A 21,824-nucleotide genomic window follows, 5' to 3' on the forward strand; every position below is an offset into this window, starting at 1 on the left:
GCTCCCCAGCCCTTGGCTTCCAGTCCATTATTCTCCCCTCACCCCAGCCCATGCCACCCCACACTGCTGCAGCCTGTGCAGGGCATCCATTCTGTGACTAACCGGGGCGGGGAGGGAGGTTCAGACAAGCTCCCACCAAAATAGGCTGCTGCCTGTGCGTGATTATGTTGCTATGAGAACCTCAGTGGGTGTGTTTCCTCTGTTCTCTGTTGAAATCTCTCGCTTGGCTTCTCCCCAGGCACGGCTCCCCTCAGAATGGGGAGCAGAGAGGCTGAGATGGGAGAGCTGTATTCTCATGGCAAAGAGTGTTCTAGGCCAACACATCCAACCCTGAGCCAGCCTGGGGTGGTGCCTCAGTTGCCAAGGCCCCCAGGGTGGCTCCAGAGTGGCTGGAGGACCACACTGGGCTGTCTGAAAGTGGATGCTCCTGTCCTCTGCAGAGCCATCTTGGAGCAGAGAGCAGTGGCCCCTTCTACGCTCCCACCTCATTAATAACTACTTTAAAAGACTAAGTTTGGGGGTGAATTGCTACACAGCAAAAGATGACCTGAATACTCATCTCCTGAGTTGTGAAAAGTCATAATGTATTTAAAGTGCCCAGCACACAGTAGGCATTTTGTGGTACCATTTTTCTCACCATCCCCACTGTTCACAAGGATTTTGGTCTTTCTCCATATCTTTTGCACAAGTATGTTGGCATACTCCTTTGTAGGATTAATGTAGTCATTCCACCAAGAACTTACTGGGCAGCACTTTTATACCTAGCCCATGAGCAGGCACTGGGCTTTAGCAATAGGCAAAGACACTGGAATGACCATTGAGGAGGTCCAATCACCTTGGATGCGCGTGCATGTGTTCAGTCGCTAAGTTGTATCTGACTCTTTGCAAGTCTGACTGTAGCCCGAAAGGATCCTCTGTCCGTGGGATTTCCCAGGCAAGAATACTGAATGGGTTGCCATTTCCTCTTCCAGGGGAACTTCTCAACCCAGGGATCAAACCCACATCTCCTGCGGGTTCTTTACCACTGAGCCAACTGAGAAGCCCTTAATCACCTTGGATGTTTTGAAATATACAGAACTTTTATAGAAGAGCTTTCTTTGGAAAGGACTCTGGTGGGAGGCAAGAGGGCCTATGACCGGGGGTACAGGGGAGCTATCCAGGGTGTGAGTTAAATGTGTGGTCTATACAGTAAGTCCTACCTGGTAAAGAAATCCCAAAGACTAATTTTGCTGTTGTCATTTTTCTTACACCAGGTCTGCAATGCAACAAAATGGATTGAATAGTACAAGTGAAATGCTTAGAACATGCCTGGCTCATGGTAAGAACACGGACACTGCACTCACATTTCAAGGCCCTGAGCTGGGGGCTCTGAGTTCAACTCAATCAAGCCCTTCTCACGTGCTGGAGATTCTCCCAGACGTAATGTGTCCTCGTGAAGTTCTTTCGACAACTCTGTGAAGTTGATATACTGTCGCTGTCTCCACATCATAACAGATGACACAAAAACACAAGAGAACAGCCCACGTGGTGGAGTGGGCTTGCGAGTCCAGGATGCCAGCATGATCTTCCAGAGGTCACCCAGGGTTCCAGGGACAGGGGGTGGGTCCCAACCTTGCTGAGAATCATCCAGAGAGTTTTAGAAACACCATGCTCTGGTTCTACCCCCAGAAACTAAGACTTAGTGAAGAAGAAACTAGTACCTGGATCTTTTTTTTTAAGTCCCCGGATGAGTCAAACAGGTAGTCATGGTTGAGGACAGTTGGCTATTTAGAGATGAAAAGACCCATTTGAGGAAAAATCCCTAAGTCACAGAGAAGACCCATCCAAAACTGTAAGAAGCCTCACATTATCAAAAGGTCCATCCCTAACAGAGGTCCTTGAGAGAGTAAAGCTGTGCTGTGGGTTGGCTGAGTATGCAGAGGTTTTTGAAGGACGCTTGGGGAGGACTATGCTGTAATTGGACCAGTTATCCTGCCTAACCCCTTCATGGATCACTGTCTTGTCGTGGCAAAGGGGCTTGCATAACTCAATGAAGCTATGAGCCAGGCCAAGCAGGGCCACCCCAGATAGGCAGGTTGGGGTGGTTATATCTCCAGGAGATAGTGGGGGACAGGGAGGCCTGGTGTGCTGCAGTCCATGGGGTCATAGACAGACATGACAACCGAACAACCACAATCCTTCTTTATGAGATGCCACAGAAAACCAAGTCGCCTGTCACTAGAAGGGTTCAGTTAGACTCATTATTTGGCATAGATGTAGTAGCAGAGCTGCAAACTCTGGAAGGCTGAGCAATGCCTCTAATGTTCCATCCACCCCATCATCGTCTCCTCCAAGCCCCACCCCCGGAAGATGAAGACCGTGTGTAGTAGATGTTCTTCTGAAGCCAGCCAACCCTTCCTCTGCTGCCTCCCCAAATCCAGCACCTGGGCTCAGGGTGCAGTTTCTCTGGCCTGCACACATACTGTTTAGGGAAACCCAGATGCCAGCTTGTTCAAATGTGGTTGCTGCAATAAGAGGGGATGTATAAGACGTGTCACGTGGCTTCCCACCCCCGACTCCTCCTCCTCGGTGGAGCTCACACGTGGCCAGGGCTCACATATGGCTGAGACACGCTGCAGTGAATCCATGGCGCCTCAAGAATCAGGCCACAGTCGTTACCCATCACCACCTCCCAGCAGCAAACCCAGCAGTGTTCTTAGTGTCTTCTGGGAAGTGGGAGCCAAGCCAAGGCTGCAGCAGCCAGCTACCTGGCTGAGCCTTCAGACAACCCCTCACCTGGGGAGTTCTCCTGCATGAAGCCTCCACAGTCCTATTTCTCCCCAATTCAAGCCAAATTGTTTCTTAAACTATGTTCCCCCAAACAACTTAAAGAGTGCCACCAATGCCTGCAAAGTAACGTGAGTTTTTTTTTCAGTTGCCATAAAAACCAGAATGTTATTTCTTCTTTACTCTGATAATGTCTGATTAAATGGATTCATTGTAGTCTTCTGCTGGATATGATCTTGTTTGACTTGACTATTTATTCTAACTATACTTGGGAGGCATTTTCTTGGTAGTTCTTCAGAGCTTACTCCTTGGTGTTTTAAGCCCCTAAGAAGCTAAACCCCAGGCTATTGTTACCTACCTTTCTCCCAAGGTGAAAAGTGAAAGTCACTCAGCCATGTCTGACTCTTTGCAATCCCATGGACTGTATAGTCCATGGAATTCTGCAGGCCAGAATACCAGAGTGTATAGCCTTTCCCTTCTCCAAGGGATCTTCCCAACCTGGGGACTGAACCCAGGTCTCCCACACTGCAGGCAGATTCTTTACCAGCTGAGCCACAAGGGAAGCCCAAGAATACTGGAGTGAGTAGTCTATCTCTTCTCCAGTGGATCTTCCTGACCCAGTAATTGAACCAGGGTCTCCTGCATTGCAGGCAGATTCTTTATGAATTGAGCTCTCAGGGGAGCCCTCCCAAGGTGAGAAGGACTCATAAGACATCCATACATTTTCTCAGTGGCCTACGATGGAACCTAAACTTCTCTGGAGGAGGCAGAAGAGGAATACGGTAGCAGAGCCCTTAGAGATACTATTTTAGTCTTTCTAAAATGCTGTCACAACAAAAATCAGCTTCTTCTCCTTGGTGGAAGCTGGATACTCCATTCCTTTCCTCTTAAGTCATTAAGATTCACCTTCTTCTGGAAAATCTCTCCTGGGTCCCCCAAAGCCAGCTAGAAGTCAATTCCATTTATCTGGTGCCAGAACTCAGCACACGTTTTCTTCCATTAGCCCTTCTATAGCAGATACGCTAAGCCAAGCACTGTGCTGAGTGTTCTGGACCAGAAGATGAAAAGACACAGCCCTACCCTGATGACCTCTCAGGAGGAGATGGTTATGGATTCAGAGGTACTATCAGAGGTCATATGGATTGGGTCTTACAGGTTCAATACAGCTATAACCAATGGCTTATTGTCAGGGAGGCCCTGCAAAAACTAACCACTGATATAGACAGGAGACCCTGGAGGCTTTAGGACCTGGAATAGAAGCATAGTAGCCTCCATTCAGGTAAGGCTGGGGACACATTATCAAGATACTAAAGTTCCTGTGTGCTTCCAAAACTTTTATGGATGGGAAATTTTGCAGCCTTGCCTCCCTCCCCAAAACATCAAGTACTGATATTTCTTGGGACATAACACACTGTGTGACCTGCCCCAGTGAAGAGCTCATCCTGAGTTTTAGGGATGGTCCTGCTTGGGGTGCACAGTAAGCTGAGGTGGCAAAAAAAGCTGTGCTTGGTTCTGCCTGTTTTCTTTCTGGACCAGTTAACTGCCCTGATCTATCTCTTCCCTTCCTAAAGCATTTTTTTTCTTTAATATAAACTGCTAGATTTTTAAAAACTTAAAAATTAAGTTACCCCTCTCTGTTGATACGCTCATGTTTCTGTATATCCTGCTTTTGTTTCTTATGCAAATGTATGAACAGATCTTCCTTGACTTACAGTAGCGATTGTCTTCTGATGAACCCATCCTAGATGGAGAATACCATGAGTCAAAAATGCGCTTACCCTCCTGAACATCACAGGCAGGTTAGCCCTGCCTGCCTTAAACATGCTCAGAACACTTACATCAGCCTACAGCTGAGCAAGATCATCTCACACAAAGTCCATTTGGTAACACCCCACCTCCCCACATGGAATATACTGAAAGCAGGAAAGCAGAACGGCTATCTGAGTACAGAATGGCTCTACCAGCGTCGGTTGTTTACCACAATTGCAGGGCCGACCAGGAGATGTGGTCACTGCCACTGCCCAGCATCACAAGACTGTATTGGACTGCATGTCCCTAGGCCAGGAAAAGATCGAAATTCAACCTTTAGAGAATGGTTCCTGCTGAACACACCATCACTTTCATACCATGGTTAAGTTGTAAAATCATAAATCAAAACTCTGCTAAGTCAGGGACCATGAATGTGTTGTACAGAAGTGGAATAACATACATCACTCAGCAACTTGATCTCTTTGTTAAACAGTATATTATTACCTTAGAGACTCCTTTCCAGGTTATTACATGTAAATCCAAGTTATTATTTTTAAACATGCAAAATGTCTCGCTATATGGATAAACCATGCTTTTGTCAACCAGCACCCTACTACTGATGGATTTTCAAGTCATTCTGATTTTTCTTGTCAGTCTAAGTGATTTTGCAATAAATGGTCTTTTACATACACCCCTATGAACAGGAATTTCATTTCCACAGGATAGTTTCTCAAAAGTGGCAGCATTTTAATGTATGTTGCCAGATCCTTTCAAAAATTTGATTCCTTGGGGTGTAGCCTGAACCCTTGGAAGGTGAAAATCCAGCCTCCCTTCCCCGCCACTATTCCAATGTTAAGTACAAAAATATTTACTTACTGCATTAAAAGCCCTGGATTGGGTACTTGAGGGGGAGGATCCATGAAATAAAAGACACAGTCCTTGTTTTAAAAACATTCCTACGCCAAGAGCTCGACAGCCTGGCAGAGTGTTCACAAGACCATCTGAGGCATGGGGCACTTTTCCTGAGAGGAAACCAGGTTGATTCCAGGTCTAGGCAGCCAAGCATGGATTGGATGCTACCAAGAGGTTCTATGGTCTGAAAAACAATAAAGACCAAAAAATGGCATCAATTACCTGTCACTTGGGTGCAGTGTACACAGGGGACTCTCAGGCCTGCGGGCACGTCTCATTTCCCGCTCCTTCTGGAGAGTTGTGCCAGGAGAACCTGGCTTGGAGGCCAGATGCCCCTGCTTCTTGTCCAGGGGACCCAATAGAAAACCACCACCTGCAAAACCACACCCTGACTTTCCAGTAAGTCTTGCTTAGTCCCTTTGAAACATCTGTTGTGTCCAGACTTGCTGATAAGATGCAGTCCACCCGTGACTCACCTGTAACCCAAGGAAACCGTATACCGCTTAAAACCTCCCATGTTAGGCCGTTAGAGCCTGCTTCAGAGTGTGTGAGAGGCTGAGGGAGGAAGAAGCAAAAGGGAGGAGAGACCTTTGGCCACAGCCTGGGAGAAAGGGCCTGGGCTTTGTGGTCTTACAGACCAGTCGGTTAACCTCTCATTCCTATATCAGTGGCTTCATGGAGACGACTCTCTGGCAGATGCACTGTGAGAATAAAATGAGCCAAGGCAGACCTAGCATCTAAGACAATTCCTAAGAAATAGTGTTCTAATAAAAGTGGGTTTCCTTCCCAGCATCTTAATAGAAGATCATGTTTGTCCACATAAGAGGGAAACAGAGTGATGTGGGGGAAGAGGGTCACCGCAGGGGTCAGCAGATCTGGGCTCTGGTCCCAGCTCTGTCAGTCAATGGCTGGGTAGCTTGAAAAAGTCCCTTTCCCTCTTCAAGCCCCTTTCTTTTTCTTTAAAAAAAAGGGGGGGTTCACATGAGATAAGCCCCATGTCCCCTTTCTGCTTTGTCCTCTTATGCATGGTTTGAATGATGAATCCAATCACACCCAAATGACAACCAAGACTGGTCACATCTCAGACCAAAACTCAACTCTGATGGCCAAAACAAAGGCTGAAAAGTGAGGCGTGTCAGAGGGATCAAATGGAAAATCCAGTCCTGGCCAGTCAGACATTTACAAGGAAGGCTTGCCGCTAATGCTCATCGCAATGGTCACTCCAGCACTGGGCTAGGAGGGCGCACTCCATTTTTTTTTAAACAGTCCTCTTTGGCTTTCGCAGCCTCAAAGTCAATAAGCAAACAATCATTATAAATAGTCATCACTTCATTTTTGAGATGCTTACCAGGGGCAGAGTTCTGTGGGGGAGCCAGCAAGCTTCCCGACAGCCCAGGCTGCAGGGTTGTGGCCAGTTACACCCCCATGAGGTCTCGGGGATCTTTTTTGACACATGAATCATTCAAAGCAGCAGATGATCCCCAAACTGCTTCTCTGACTCATGTATGTATCCAGGTACACGCAGACAGAACTTCTACGTGTCTCATGACTCTTGGCTTTAAAATATATTCACATTAATGTCTTGTCCCAAATACTCAATGTCCACCCTGGGTGATAGTCCAGGCAGCAGCTTGCTGGGGTGCTGACAAGGCCAGCCAGAGTCTTCATCTCATCAGAAGTGGTCCCCCTGGAGCTGATTCTCCTGCAGGAAAACAAAAATCAGTTGTCATCATTACACACCTCCCAGGGTTATTCTATGGGAAGAACTGCGTAAAGCTTGTGTGATGTTTAAAAATCATACAACAAGAAAAGAGTGGCTTCAGTTTCATGGACCATCCAGGTATCTGTTTAATTCAAATGCAGCTGTGGCTTCCAGAGAGCAGAGCTTCCCTCTCTTGGGCTGGACCAGCCCTGGCAGGGTTCGGGGCCTCTCCCGAGCTTGTGCAGCCTCTCTCCAGAGCCTGGAGGGAAGGGAGGGAGTACGGTGACCCCAGAGCAGTGACTGCAGGCCAAGTGCCTGCTCCAGGCCAGGCGCCGAGCCCACACTGACCCCAGAGGTGAGCTGCGTTATACCCCTGTTTTGTACATCAGGGAGGGATGGCTCAGGAAGGTTTCAGAGCTTTCTCAGGTCACGCTCCTAATGGGGGGCTAAACACAGCCCCCGTCTCTCCAACTCCACCAGCAGAAGGAGCACAGACCCGGGTTTAAATCCAGATGTTGATACTTTCCGTTATGGCTCTGGGCACATCGCTCTATTTCTCTGAGCCCCGAGAACCCCATTTGCAAAAAGAGGTAGGCCAAATGGGCGCATGAAAAGATGCTCAACATCACTTGTTACTAGAGAAACGCAAACAAAACTAAATACAATGAGATATCACCTCATACCGGTTAGAATGGCCATCATTCGAATGTCTACAAATAACAAATGCTGGAGGAGGTGTGGAGGAAGGGGAACACTTCTACACTGTTGGTGGGAATATAAGTTGGTGCAGCCACTATGGAGAACAGATGGAGGTTCCTCAAAAAACTATAGGAGTTTCCATATGATCCGGCAATCCCACTCCTCCTGGGCATATACCCAGATGAAACTCCAACTCAAAAAGATACATGCACCCCTAGTTCATGACACTCTTCACAATACCCAAGACAGGGACATAACTTAAGTGTCCATTGACTGGAATGGGTAACGAAGATGCGGTACATATACACAGTGGAATACTGCTCAGCCATAAAAAAGACTGAAATAATGCCACCCACAGCAACGTGGATGGACCTAGAGATTGTCATACATTGTGAAGTTAAGTCAGAAAGAGAAAGACAGATACCATATGATGTCCCTTACATGTGGAATCTACAATATGACACCATGAACATATCTATGGAACCGAAACAGAATCACAGACAGAGAGAAAACAGACCTGTGGTTGCCAACGGGGAGAAGCAGGGGAGGGATGGAGCTGGAGGTTGGGGTTAGCAGATGCAAGCCATTATATAGAGGGTGGATAAACAACAAGGTCCTACTGCATAGCACAGGGGACTATATTCCATATGATAAACCCTAATGGAAAAGAACAAAAATATAAAGAATAAAATATAATGTAAAGAATAGAAAAATAGAAAAAAAAATATATATATACGAGTCACTGTGCTGCACAGCAGAAATTAACGCAACATTGTAAATCAACTATCCTTCAAATAAAAAACAAAAGAGGCAGGCTGCGCTGTGGCAACGTGCCTGACCCAGAGCCAGGCTCCCTGCAGAGCTCAGTAGACGGGCGCAATGGTGTGCGGCCGGATGTGACCGACTTCACTCTGCCAAAACTGCATCTCCTCTGGTTCTGTTTGACTCTCCGGGTGAAGAGCACACCCCATCCCCCTGAGGCCGCAGCATCCGTCAGCCGGGCAATGGCTCGAGGCAGGGCCACTCCATCTAAATGGCACCTATCAGGCCGTGTTCCTGCTGCAGCTCCTTCTGTCACATCTGCTTAGTTCCTGCCCTGAGTGGTGTCACCCTGGGTCGCATACCATATTTGCAGGCGTGGAGGACCTCGCCCTCTTAACTTCTGGAACTTATAACTCGGCTTATTCAAGGGGCCAGATCTGCCACTCCACGGCCTGGGGACTTAGTGAATGCGTCCTGAACCAGCATGGGATTAATCACAGGCAGGAAGGAGAGAGCGGGCCCAGGGGCAACGACAGCAGAACAACTCTGCTTATCCGCTCTGACTTTTCTCCAGCCTGCAGAGACGGCCTTCTCTTTTTAAAACAAATCTCTGTCTGTACCCTTTCCCCGCTGGCCCATAATCTAGGCCCCAGGAGGTTCATTCAGGTCATGGTTTCCAGCCCGGAGCCTCTGAGCACACCTTGTCTTCCTCCTTCAGCCTCATTTTACCCTCAAGTTCATAAGACAAGGTGGGTTAGGTTTCCCCCTTCCTCCTCCAGGTTGGATAATGAGGCCCCTGAAAACTCCGCCCTTTCCCAGACTGAGTTTGGTACAAATTGCAGTCCTGCAGACTCATGGCCTAGACATAGAGGGGAAGAGGAGGCTGCACCCGTGAGCTCCGGCACTTTCTCCAAGCAGGGCCGTGGTCTCTATCCCAGGTCCCAGGACCAGAGGCTGTTTTTCAAGCAGCATCTCAGGCAGGGTTCAGATGGTATACAGAAACTCCAGTTATAACCAGGCCAACTCCACCCTGTGTCCCAACCAAGTAAAAGCGGCCCAGAGTTCTGCTTTTTAAAATGTCACGTGACAGAGGATCCTTATAACCCCCTCCCCTACCAAAGCCCCTCCTATGAGTTTCCAGGAGACCCTGCAGGACCACCCTGTAGGCACTCACACAGAGTTCTCCTTCTTCATCTCTGCTCCCCTTCGTCAACGTCCAGTAACCTTGAACTTGCTTCCAGGAGCCTCGCCCGTGCCCACGTCGACGGTGTCGCTTGGAAGGAGGCTGATGGCCGTGCAGGGCTGTCGTCTCCCCGCCCACCTGGCAGTTCTGGATGCTGCACAGAAGCTGGGGGCAAGACCTGACAAGCCCCCAGCCCCCTCCTCGTGCTCTGAGTCCCTCTGAGCCTCCTGGGGAACCGGCCCTTTCTGTTTCTGGCCGGAACCCTCCCACTCTGTGTCTGCAAGAACACAAAGCCCTGTGTCAGGGTAGCAAGCACACCATCCCCTTGGCCTCTGGGGGCCCCTCCTCTGCCTTTCGGTCACAAAACAACAGCTCAAGCTCTTCTGTTCCCTCAGCCGGGGACCAATGCACTGTGTGGCTCAGTCCATGCAGAAGCAGCTCTGGTCGTGTTCTGTTGTGTGTGCTGGGCAGATGGGTGGTAGCCTGTAAGGAACATCTGCAACAAGGAGGACTCATCCTCACGACACCCCCAGCTCGTGGTCTTTCTGCATCTTCATGCATGCTCAGTCACGTCCGACTCTGTGCGACCCCATAGACCACCACAGCTCCTCTGTCCGTGGGATTTCCCAGGCAAGAATACTGGAGTGGGTTGCCAGGCCCTCCTCCAGGGGATCTTCCCGACCCAGGGATTGAATCCTCATCTCTTCTGTCTCCCGCATTGGCAGGCAGGTTCTTTACCGCTAGCACCACCTGGGAAGCTGTCCTCCTGCTTCAGCGAGTTTCAGATCTCTCTGTCCTGGCTTCTCCTCCACCCCTGCCACCATCAGATACCAACTGTCCTGCAGGAACAGCCCAAGCAGGTTGTTAGCTATCAGCCACGGGTGGCCTTTCCAGAGTTATAGGCCGGCCTCACTTCCAAGTGACAAAGGAATGAATCTCTAATGGTGGAAGGTCAAGCATCAGCTACCTGCCAGGGGGAGCGTCTTTCTGGGGTGGAAGTGCGCCCTGCACTCTAAGATCCTATTTCATTCTCCTGCCTGTGGGTGGGTTGTACCCTGGCCTGCAGGCTGCAGAGAAAGCACAGAGCACTGGGAGGGTGGGGGAGCGGAGAAAAGCACTCAGCTAGAATCAAGAGGCTCAAATTCTAACTCCAGCTGGGTCTCAGGCTGCTCAAGACCCTGGAGAGGGAGGAATCAGATAGACGGAAGTGGAGGAGCGCGGATGGCTAGGGTCTGTCCCTGTCCGTAGAGTCCCGGATGCGCCCTGTCATCACTCTTCCTCTGTTGAGTTGGGACTAGCTGAGCCAGGAGCTCGCTGTCAACTCTCCATTCTGTCATTGGAAAGCCCACGTGGTGTCTAGAGGCGAGATGCTGTCCCACAGCATGGCAAATGAGGAAAAGAACAAAAGTGTTGGAGAGCCTTGTGCCCCATCCAGGGGCTCAGGCACGCGGGCCACACCAACACCCAGCCCCACTCATCTTCAAAGTGGTTTTTCTGTTAAAAAAAAAAACAAAACACAAAAACGCAGGGAAAAAAAAAAGAGAAAGCTGTAGATGCCACCTCCTGCCCCCAAGGATCTCAAATACTCATGGTCTCCTGGGAGGAATCATCTGCTCTCAAATACTCCACCCAAGTGCAGCTTGTAGAGTTGGGGAAGAGGGTGTCCTTCTAGCTGGGAATTTATGGAGAAATATACCTGATAGCTCAGTCGGTAAAGAATCCGCCTGCAATGCAGGAGACCCTGGTTCAAGGCCTGGGTTGGGAAGATCCTCTGGAGAGGGGAACGGCTACCCACTCCAGTATTCTGGCCTGGAGAATTCCAGACTGTGTAGTCCATGGGGTTGCAAAGAGTCGGACACAACTGAGGGACTTTCACTTTCATGCCAGCCAGTGTTCCGCTTTCTCAGCACCCACTCGAGGGGCGTGCCAGCCCTAGGCACCCATGGACTCGAACTCCTGGGAATCTACTTGCAAGGCAGCCACGAATGACTTCCTGTTTCTCTCCAATCTCCCCGTTTACTCTCTGCTCCCACTTCCACTGCGTCGTCCACTTGTGCTCAGATGCCTTTAAATGAGTGGATATAGCCTAAAGTGTGAATAACGAAATCGGGACAGTCAAATCAGCCACCAACAGGTGATGTGTAAAAACGTGTAATTTACACGGCAGCTTCAAGAATCAAGGGGCCTCCTCGTTCCAGGGCCAACATGGAATAAGGCCATTGGTGCCCAGTGCTCCTCACGGGTGGGGAGAGTCCTCAGGCTGGCGCTTCCTCTGCGCCCAGTGGGCCTGCATACAGCAGTGTAACCCCTCTTGGCCAACAGCAAGCAAAGTGCAGGAAAGCCTTTTTAAGAAATGCAGAAGGATCTGCATCTTCAGAGTTGTGTTTTTTTTTTTTTTTTTTTAAAGCGAAGAAGGCAGTTATCTAAAGAAAACAGACTAGAGCCAAAGGGGCTGGATAAAGGGTCTCAAGGTCCCCCACTAGATTGCACATTCTAGGATTATAATAAGAGCATGGGCCAAATCCCCAGGGCCCTTCCAAAGACAGCCGACTGGGCACACTGGTTCCCAAATTCAGCCCCATCTGGAGAACCAGGCAGAACCCAGGCCAAGGCCCATGAGAGTGAAGGAGGCTTGGGGCCTCCTCTGGCCCCTAGGGAACCAGGCAGGGCCACGGAGAGCAGCCACCAGGGAGGCACAGACTCCTGTAGGGAACATGAGCCTGGCATGGTTTTCTCAGACACAGTTATACGGAGGAGAGAAGCTGGAGGGGGGGAGATGACTTTAATACCATATGAAATTTTAAAGAGCTTCCAAAGCCCCCTCAGTGGGTGGAGAGGCCTGCCAGGGGATCCAGACCATTCCCAGCCAGGACCAGCTCTGCTGGCTCAGACTGCTGAGACCCCGGGGCAGCCCTGTAAGCCTCGTCTCTCAGCCACCCAGTGTCCCAGAGCAGCACCCTGGGTCTTTGCCTGGAATTCCAGTACCTGTAGCCTGTGACAGCAGTTTTTATTTCCTTCCTTCACTCCTTCCCAAGGCCGTCAGGGCTTCTTCCCAACAGATCGTTCTCCCTCCAGCTGAGCTGGCAGACTCTCAAATTGCCAGGCCACTGGGCAGAGTTCCCAGAGGTCCAGGCCATGACCCTCTGCTCAGCCAGGCATGCACCTGATGTTCTGAGCATCTAAGGCTGCCGTGACACGGATTCCAGTAGGCAAAGGTTGCACAAGTGTGTCTACTACTGCCCTGAGCATCAGTCTGGGTGAGAGAGCCTCTCCCAGCCTCATCCCCTCTTTAACGCCTACGGGATGGATTTGAGAATAAAGAGAAGCAAACACTCCACGGGATGGTGGCCACCCCAGCTAGGTAGCCAAGACTCTTTAGGCTTCAGAGAAAAAAGCAAGTCCTAGGATGAGGGCTGAGAGGAGATGGCCAGCGTCAGGCCCTGTCGCACACTTTATCACAGTGACCACACAAGGGCAGGCCGAGACCTTCTAGAGCTGTTGACAGTTAAGCTTCTGTCCAGCCAGCTGGCCTGGGGAGATGCTCAGTCTGCTCTTCTCCAACCAGGAGCAAAGTGACCATCTCTTTCTGAGACAGAAGTGTGGGGAGTCAGCAAAAAAAGGAGGTTCTTCATTCCCACTTTTCTTCTGCCTTTTTCTGACCTTTCTTTTTAGAGAGAAGATGGGGAACTCTTTGAGACCTAAATGTCCAGAGTGACTCTTTCCCCTGCACACACGAAGGAGAGCGTTACTGGGGACAGGTTCCTGGCTCGCGGTCTTCCCTACCCCAGAGGGTTCCTGTATGTGGTTCCACTGCCTTTCTGCATCTAGTGTAGCCAACGAGAAGTCTGTTGTCCCTCTCATCCTTCTTCCATTTTAGATCATCTTTTCCCTCTTTCCCTGGAAGTTTTTGTTTTTGTTTTTTGGGTTTTTTTTTTTTTTTTTTTTTTTAGTAGTTTTCCTCTAACTCTGTTGTTGTGCTGTATCCAGTCGCAGGTGTTTGTCACTCCCCCTTCTTGGCACTTGGTCATCCGGTTTCGTCTTGCAATTTGGTCTTCAGTGGTTTCTTTTCTGTCTCCCGGTAAGCTTTCTTATTGTGTTTCACCCTTTCCATCCCTCACAAACTTCTTGTGGACAGAGCGTGTTCTCCACCACTCTCGCAAGTGCTTCAATCCGTATCTCCATCTCATGGTCCTGTAGACCACATGCTGCAGAGAACACCTCCAGTTCACCAGTTACTCTTCACTCTCATCCGCACTGCCGGTCCAGCCCATCTGTTGATTCTTATATGTCCTTGTGCACAGTTTGTTTCCAAGGTCTCCTGCTGATCATTTTACAGATCTGATAGTGGTACTTATTATTCCAAAGGCTCCAGAGAAGTCCCATTCTGCTTGTACTGTTAGCACCTGCTTTGGTGTGAACTTTTGCCTCCTACAATCAGCACATCTTTTTCACAGTTGGGTTTTCTACAGCTTTTTGGTGAATCCTGGAGGCATGCCCCTTTCTGTACTGGAAAGTCAGGTTGGCAGTGGGAAGTGGGATGTGTTACAGGGTAGGTTTGGCTCCAGCCTTTCCAATCTAAGTGAAGGGGAAGTGCCGGCTGTTGGGGGAGTGAGTGAGCAGGGAGGGGAGAAGTGGAATCTTCCTCTTGGGCTTGTGTCAGCCACCCTGGAGCACTGCTCAGCTTCAGTCTCTCTCACCCAAGTATCCAAGCAGTCTCCACTGCTCCCTGCCTGCCCTGAAGAGACTGGATGTGGAGGTATGGAGGGATTCAGTTGCCTACCCAAGCCTCCTGGTGACCTCAAGCCCTCACCCTATCATGTACTCCCACCTCCCTTCACCCCATTATCTGCCACTTCTGGGCCCAGAGCACATCTTTTAGTGATCCTTCTGCAGGGACATTGGAGTTGTGGTTTCCCTCATCAGTCTGATCTTGACTGCTCTCCATCCTTGGGGGAGTCCTCGGTTTCTTCTGTACCAAGGACACCTTTTTTTTTTTTTTTTTAATTTCCGGCACTGTTTTATGTTCTTTAATGTAATTTTATACAAGTATTCATTCTATTCTGTCATCTCTGGGATCTTGGGATGGAAGGGTGAGGGGGCCACTGTTGCTGAATCCCTCATCTTGAACCAAACATACTATGCTCTCAGTAAAGAGTGGTTGGATGAATGAATGGATCCTAATGCCTATAAGTTTAACATCTTCCTCCATTTGAAAAATTGGAGAAGGCAATGGCAACCCACTCCGGTACTCTTGCCTGGAAAATCCCATGGACGGAGGAGTCTGCAGCCCATGGGGTTGCAAAGAGTTGGACATGACTGAGTGACTTCACTTTCACTTTTCACTTTCATGCATTGGAAAAGGAAATGGCAACCCACTCCAGTGTTCTTGCCTGGAGAATCCCAGGGATGGTGGAGCCCGGTGGGCTGCCGTCTACAGGGTCGCACAGAGTCGGACACAATTGAAGCAACTTAGCAGCAGCAGCAGCCATTTGAAAAATAGTTGACTCATTAATAGTGACTGATTTCAAGAGACTTTTCACCTTACTCTAAGTGAATACACAACTGGGCATCACATGGAAGGGTCTTAGGCCCAGTTGCATGTCTTTTTTTTTTTTTTCCCTATTGTTCTAGATTTCCAAGGAATTTTATAAATTGAAAAAAGACCCTCATGCTTTTTTGCTAATAACAGATACCCACATGAGCTCATACCCATTGGTGGCTCCTGATTTCAAGTGCAACTTTGTCATCCTTCTGAAATATTAGGGCAAGTTGGGTTCCAGAGAAGGGGACGGGCCTTTGACAGTGCAAAGAGGGGATGGAACCAGCCCTCTTTCTCCTCTGCCTTTGACAGACACATGCAAGCTCCATGATGCTGTCCCATTTTGAGTCATCGGAGTCACAGCTGGTGCACAAGTCTCTGTCTTGTGATTCAGGCCCACAATCCAGGCAGCACCCACAGCTGGCAAATGCACCCATGAGTGCCTATGGAACCCAGAGCGGCCTAGAATCTGCATAATACATCCCCACCTGGCCTGCGGGTAGAAGACATGACACCACATAGAACCCCATGAAGAGTTATGTGTACAGATCACAAAGACCCTCTGATTCCATCACAGAGTTCAGCCTACTCCTCCTTCTTGATAAAGGGGCTGCCTCCCCTCAACTCACCAAGCCCTTCATCCCCGTCACCAAGGCCTAGCTAACTTTCTGTTCCATAAAACCTTTCCTGGGGCTTGCCAGCCCCTGGGGAATTTTTTTTCTTTAAACTCTCAAAGTATTATACACCACGTCACTCACTTTGACACTGCATCTTATAGAGTTTTGCCCTACTTTAGCCAGAAGTTACATCCAGCCACTGTGAGTCTGCAGAACACAGCTTAAGGCAAGGAAAATGCTCAGAAAAGTAAGAGAACAGTCATCACCCTGTCTCTGCAGCACCCTACCCACCAAGCCGGAGCTTGTTACCCTTAGGTTGAACGCAAGGCGAGGCTCACTCATTAAACAGAATCGGTTCTGTCCTTCCTCCAGTCAGTCTTAAATTCGTAAGGGCAATGGCCAATTGTATGGCAGCAGGGGAGCAAGAATAGATTGGGGGACAGTCAAGGGGAAGGAAAGATTAGGACCAAAGCATTGAAAAGAGATGAGGTTGTGTTCTGTGGATTAAATTTCCTAAGGCAGAGGGGATGTCCTTTTAAAGATCTCCATAAAAAGTGCTCAAATGACATGTTTCCAAACTTAGAGGCTGGAAGAATTTCCAACACAGGGAAGTCTGGGCACTCAGCACCCCACGTCCAAACCACGGTGAACAAGGGCAGCCACCTCCCCGCCTGTGCTAGAGGGGCTCCACCACTCCCTGGCCATGCCTTTCAGTTTCCTCACAGTGAGGTGAGCCCCAGGAGAGCAAAGCCTGACCTTCTGTGTGTCCCCCCTTCTCCATGCCTGGACCAGTGCCAGACACACAAAAGGTACTCATAGGTACTAGTTGAATGAACGAATGAATGAATGAGTGAATGAATGAATGAATGGACACAAGATGCCTTCCTGTAACTTTTTATTTCCAGGCTCACTGCCTTTCATTATTTGGGAGCAAGATTAGAAAGTGGATTTTTTTTTTCTAAATACATTTTGTACAACCAGAAAGCCTTGTAAATGGACCCCAGCAATTCTACAGTCCCCCAGGATACCCTTCCTTCCACTTCCTCCTCATGTCCAGCACCACCAGAGGAAGATACCTTCCCACCTACGGCCAGTCACACGCCAGGCAGACCCGACAGCTGTAAGTTCCTGCTAATACACATATGCACACAGGATGCCAATATGCTTAAAAATGCTGCCTGGTTTCTCTAAGTCCCCGGGCCTTGCCAGCCCAGCTCCTGAGGGGCCATCCCCCCCTCCACTGTCCACCAATGGACAGACTCAATGCCCCATCCCTGTTTGATTCACAGCCCTGCTGCATGCTCAGTTGCTTTGTGTCCAGAATCTGTGAACAGCTTCAGGCCTTCTGTCAGGCAGAGAAGAGAATGGGGGCAAGAGGTTGCCGTCGGAACTCTAGGGCAAGCATCCTGGTGAACCCAGGCGGGAGGGCTCCTCCAGAGAGGGCTTTTTTGTTTTTTTTTTTTTCTTGCAGGGACTCTTTTCCTGACCTGCCTGCACAGCACGAGCCAGACGCCTGGCCCGAGGGAGGGGAGACGGACAGAAATCTCCTGTGTGCCTGCGTATGGAGGAGCCACCAACCGGGGCCTTCTTGGATGACTCTGCGCCTGTAAATACAGACACCCAATGTGGGCACTCCTCTGTTTAGATACTCCACTGTTTAGATACCTGCCAACAGCGGAACCTTCATGCCGAGAGTCGGACTTGCAAGAAGATGTCTGCCTGGGACTGGCTGCCTCAGTTTCCCTCTCCCCCTTCCCCAACAGGCTCATGTTTCTATCACTGCATGTGAAGGAGGGCTTGTCCCCAAATCCACGGCATCCTTCACGCCCAGACACCCAGCTCCTAAGCAAGGAGGGCTGGGAGCGCCTGGCCTCACTCACCCCACTGCCAGCTGAAGGGTCGCCCCAGAGCGCAGATAAAGGAATTTTTATTCACATCGGTCTTAGGACCAGTGACCCAAATGAGGTCTTCCCTCTACCAAGACACGTAGATGTTCATTAGACTGAATACGACTCCTGAAGCTCGACCGAGTACCTGGCCCAACCCCATTTCTCAGCAGATTATCAGAAGACCAACTTTATGAAAGCTCTGATATGGAAAAAGGTGTTCAGAGCTAGGGGCACAAAATTCATGGCCCTCTAGCTCCCAGCCCTCCACGTTCATCACGCACCCACAGGACAGGGAAGAGAGTGAGCATACAAACAAGAGTTTCCCTGAGGTGCCAGGGTCCCCCCGGATGGACACCAGCACAGCAGTGGGCTTCAACTCCCTCCTTGGGATCAGCCCCCCATGACCCCAGCGCTGGGCACCCAGGGTGGGGAGGGTGAGGGTGCCCATCTTCCCAGAGTGACCAGAGGGGATAGCCCACAGGCTCTTGCAGGGTCACATTTAGGGGGGCTTGTGCATCTTTCTTGCAGACCACCTCCACCTCAAAGCAAAATACCTCAGGAGTGCAACAACTCAGGGGTGGCAGGGGTGTGAGGGGAGTTGGTGGCAGGCTGCAGAGAGCCCAGGGCAGCTCTGAGGCAGAAGGCTGGCAGCTCGGCCTGGGTCCTCAGGCAGGAGAAAGCCCCCAGGGATCTGTCACATTACAAACAGGCAAGTTCACCCGTTCAACTGATGGGAAGTGACATTCAGAGATGCTCTGACCTGGCCTGAAAACTCATTTTAAAAGAAAAGCTCAAACCAGTTGGGTAAGAAAAGTCAGTCCCTGCCTGACAGTCCCGGGTGCGAATGTCCACCACTCTCCCAGGAGACTGTGTGTCTCCTCGGGGCCTCAGCTCTGCCATCCTGCTCCCAAATGTGCCCTGCCCCCTCCACCACTGCTACCTCTCATGACCCAGTACCTCGGGGACAGCCCAGGACCCTCCACGGCCACCGCGTTTGCTCTGCACACAGTGGGACTAGGACCCAGCCACCCCACGTGACAGTTCCCTCTTCTTAGAAGCTGGGCGGTCGGCAATACGGATGAGGCTCCCCGCCGTGTACTCATTGCACAGGGCACCCCTCAACCGGAGACCCTGCCCTCAGGGAGGTTACAATCTGACGGGCCGCCCAGGCCCCTACTCCCCAGAGGAGCAGAAACAAACAAGAATGAGAGCATTATACACCGATAAATACAGTGAGGATCCCAGTATCACCCTGAGACAATCCCAAGTCTAAATTGTTCATTCAACAGAGGTTTATAGACAGCCCAGGGTGCCGTACTCCATACTAGGGATATAAAGATAAGTAAGACATGATCCCTACCCTCTGGGGGCTGCCACGAAGCTCAGCCAAGAGCCCTCCAGGGAGGCAGGAGGGGAAGGCCTGGAAAGACTCCCCTGGGACATTTGGGAAGTAACTAGTCTAGGTGTGTGCACGCAGGAGACGCTTCCCGCAGGGGGTCTCTTAGAAGACCCCCTCAGGAGTGGAGGAGTCGGGCAAGCACGGCAGGAAGGCGCCGGCCTGGGACGGGGGCTGCAGAGAGTGGCAGCCAAGTGGAAACAAGGATCGGGACCAATCTGGGGGTTTCCTGGTAGAACTGTGGATATTCTGGGGAGGATGCAGGGCGGCAGCGTTAGGGCAGAGTTTGTCTGCTGTCCGGGGGCATAAGCTGTTGTGGGCGAGAGACAGAGTGCCGGGTGCAGGCCCTGGGGTGGGAGACAGTGGCTGTGCACCTGCTTTGAGATAAAGAGAAACAGACCTGGCACCCGAGCGCCCTGGACACACAAGAACACGGAGGCTCATAGAGGTTAAGTAACTTACTCAAAATCACACAGCAGAAGTGCGGCTGAGGTTTGAGCTCAAGTCTCCTGGACCCACGCAGCGCTGGACCACGGGACGTGGGGTGGGGGTGGGGGGCTTGAACACCCCGCTAAGGAGTTTGGACTTTACCCTGAAAGCATCAGGGAAGCCGTGAAGAGTTTTAAGTGGCAGTTTGCCACGAGCAGAGCTGTACCTGTAGATATTCATCCTGGCAGCTGCATGGAGAATGAACGGGAGGGGACCACACACGAGGCAGAGACGGCACACATGGGTGGGGAGGCAGGGGCCCCCCTGAACCCCCACAAGAGGTGCCAAAGTGGGTCTGGAGGACACCGTGACTGCAGAGTGAAGGATGAGCTCCACCAACAGTAAGAAGGTAGAGTTGACTGAGCCAGGTGACGAGCAGAAGGAACCATCAGAGACGAGCAGGAGGCACCAAGCAGACACCCAGGAGGGACGAGCCAAGGTTGGGTCTCAGGTCATGGTTGAGCCGGCCAGCTGGGTGACCAGAGACAACATCTACCCAGAGAATGAACTAAGAGGAATAGGAAGAAGCAGGGGAGTGAGGGAAGAATCTGTTTGAAAGGATTGCCAGAAGGAGATGCCCTGTCCTGCAAAGGACCTGATCCTCCTGGCATTCCCGTCTGTCTACAGGAGATGCCCTGCTGACAGGGGGCACTCAGAAAAGACCCCTGGTGGGGTGGCCGTGCCAGTGTTGGTGGGGGTGGGGGAAGTCATCAGCATCGTGACGGCATTTAAACCCAAGGAGAAGTGGACAATTGGGAATGGCAGGTGGAGAATTCTGGGAGACCCGTCTTTCAGCAGGATCAACAGAGAAAGAGGAGCTTGGAGGAGAAGGTTGAGAAAGACCGGCTCAAGAGACAGAAGTAAAACCAGGAGACAGGCCAGTCAGGGCTGGAGGAGGTCTCAGAGAAGCCTCAGAGGTGCGTCTGCTGGGCTTTGCAGTCGGAGGCTGGCAGTGGTCTCAGCCGAGTGGTCGCACAGAATCTTCGAGAACAGGCTGGGTGGCAGTGGGGGGAGGGGCCGCCTATGAAAGCTGGTTCCTAAGATGAATGGGTGGGCGGGAGGGAAGTGCCAGGAGGAACAGGTACTTTCCAGAACGTCAAACTGTCAGGAGCGGCAGTGACAGGGCCCTGGAGTCAGGGGGACCTGGGGTTGAGAGTTTTGCCAGTAAATTGTATTGAATGAGCCAGTAGTGTGTTAAAATGCTAACAGAGAGGAGGGGCTGGCTGGTGAGGAAAAGGTTCAGGTGGGGAGAAAACCACCAGACCCAGAATAAGACCCCTAGGCCACAGGGAGGGGGCTGGACCAGAGGGTCCTCCCGCTACTGAGCTTCAAGACCTTTACCTTCAAGTACAAGGTGAGGTGGCAGGGGGCTGGGCAGGAGAGGGGCACGTCAGCAGGAGACAGGAGCTTAGGGAGACAGGTGAGGGTTAGGATAGGGACTCGGGGTGGGGGGCAGCATGGGAGGTTGCGGGGGGAACTCGGGGCCGCATTGAGGACTGAGCACAGCTGGGAAGTCCTTGAGGCCGGGAAGGGGGTGGCCCTCAAGCTCCCAAGGCCGAGAATTGAATGAAGAGAAGGTGGGCTGGGAGAGGCCCCGGGCGGGAGGACCGTGATGGAGGAGGCTTGCTGGGTGGCGGGGCGGGGGGAGCGGGGAGGAGGAGGAGTCATGAGGGCAGTCGTCCCCACCCGCACACGCGCTCACAGCAGTGGCCACGGTCAGAGAGGGGCCCCTGCTGGAGCTTCTCTGGGCACCTGGTGCCCCTTCCCCACCGACCCTCCCCTCCCCACCTGCCATCTGCACCCCATTAGAGACTCGGACGTCAACAGCCTGCTTGGCATCAAGCTGGGTGGATGGAGGACTCTGGGGACGGACAAGGAGGAGGCACTCTCCAACCTCTTAGGTCACACACCCCAGGCAGCCAGGGCACCCCCCTCACCCCAGCCCCAGGGCTTTCCCTGTTCTCTGATCCTGCTGGCTCTTCACTTGTGGCTCTGCCCTCCCCTTCTCCACTGACCACAGACTTGACTCTAAGCCTCAGTGGACTCCACGTGGATTTTTGGCCCCGCCAGGGCTGTTACCCCTCTCTGGGATCCTGCTCTTCCCAACAGCCCGGCTGGGAA

The 21,824-nt window shown here is 51.1% G+C and overlaps 1 long non-coding RNA gene across 1 annotated transcript; it reads right to left on the bottom strand.

The window, feature by feature from the left end:
* Nucleotides 1-1,238: 1,238 nt before the first annotated feature.
* Nucleotides 1,239-20,732, bottom strand: LOC133248298 (uncharacterized). Its single transcript, XR_009736660.1, has 3 exons — nucleotides 9,765-20,732; nucleotides 6,776-7,129; nucleotides 1,239-5,611 (listed from the first exon to the last, which is right to left on the bottom strand). It is a non-coding gene; the product is annotated as an uncharacterized LOC133248298 (long non-coding RNA).
* Between the last annotated feature and the right edge of the window lie 1,092 nt (nucleotides 20,733-21,824).

The sequence above is a fragment of the Bos javanicus genome, chromosome 5, assembly GCF_032452875.1.
Source record: "Bos javanicus breed banteng chromosome 5, ARS-OSU_banteng_1.0, whole genome shotgun sequence".
In the NCBI taxonomy this organism is placed as follows: domain Eukaryota; kingdom Metazoa; phylum Chordata; class Mammalia; order Artiodactyla; family Bovidae; genus Bos; species Bos javanicus.